The sequence below is a fragment of the Etheostoma spectabile genome, chromosome 2 (genome assembly GCF_008692095.1).
Source record: "Etheostoma spectabile isolate EspeVRDwgs_2016 chromosome 2, UIUC_Espe_1.0, whole genome shotgun sequence".
Lineage (NCBI taxonomy): Eukaryota > Metazoa > Chordata > Actinopteri > Perciformes > Percidae > Etheostoma > Etheostoma spectabile.
In genome coordinates this window covers 6,501,408-6,502,732 of record NC_045734.1, presented here as the reverse complement: position 1 = coordinate 6,502,732, position 1,325 = coordinate 6,501,408, and the positions used below count along the sequence as shown (strand labels likewise).

Genomic DNA, 1,325 nt, shown 5'->3' with positions numbered 1-1,325 from the left:
GTGTGTGTGTGTGTGTGTGTGTGTGTGTGTGTGTAAAATGTAAGAAGTCATACTTGCATACCATGCCGTATTCTGAAAAGGTTTTCAGCTATTTTACCTTTTTTAAATCATTGAATTAGTTAGTTGTGATGTTAGTGTTAGTATCATATATATAATACTATTATATTACATATATGATAACACAATCACAAACATTACATATCAAAACTACACACTAAACCTTGCTGACTTTGCTGGTACTAATCACACTACATTCACTTGTGCCTTGTAATTTTCTCTTTAATCGCTCTTGTATAGTTTCTATTTTTACTTCTATTCCTATTTTAGTTATATATAGACCTACCTCTTCTTATTTATGTTTTACTTTCTCTATTTATCTGTACTTATTTCTGTCTTTTTGCTGCTTCAGCAAGTGTATATCCTCTATGGGGATCAACAAAGGCTCATCTACCTTGTTTGAAAATGTAATTGTGATGTTTTATAAGTAGTATGTGTTGTAATCTGTAAGGGATGTAAACATTACAGTACTATTAGGAAGGATATGTTCAAAAGTTTAAAAAATCCTTAAAACTTTATTACAAACTCCTTCCATCTAACAATATTTCCCCAACCTAATTTTTAATCTTCCACATCATTTTTCAGTAGGGCTGTTGTTGTATCTCCAACAAGTCAAGAACCCAGATCAAGCTCAATAAGAAATTGTATAACTCATCCCAAATTACCAGTGAATAGGTATATCTGCAGTTCTATTGTAGGATTGTATTCTAAAACATTATTTGTGTCCATCGTCAATCAATAATTCAAAACTCCAAATGAATTTATTTAAAAACATTAAAGTATTCTAAGAAAGGTCTTCTTTAAAAAAAAAAGACTAGACAAAAAAACAACTTGTGGCCGCACTCATTTAACCCTCCTGTTGTCCTCGGGTCAAATTTGACCCCTTTAAAAAATGTCTATATGTGAAATATGGGTTTCTTTTGAACCAAATTACCACAAAAAAATGGATTGGATTTCTTACAACGTTCTTTGCAAATACAATTGATCACTTTCCTTCCTCTGAAATTAACTATTGGTCAAAATAATTCATGATGTCTGCTTTTTTAACTCAAATATTATATATGATTCTATATAAATGAGGGTTATTGACCATGGATTCCAAAAAGTACTGTAAGGTGTCCCTTTTTGAGTTCTTTCACACACTTTCACACCCCCTACTTAGCACTTACCAGCAGATATGTGTGTGTTTTAACGCTAATGATTATAAATATGCTATCGCCAATGATTGACTGTGTGCGTGTGTGTGTATGTGTGTGTGTGTGTGTGTG

General features: G+C 31.9%; 1 protein-coding gene across 1 annotated transcript in view; it reads left to right on the top strand.

Moving 5' to 3' along the window:
• gng13a (guanine nucleotide binding protein (G protein), gamma 13a) overlaps positions 1–1,325 on the top strand; it is a gene marked incomplete at its 5' end in the record, with an annotated part of 26,097 nt that overhangs the window by 22,181 nt on the left and 2,591 nt on the right.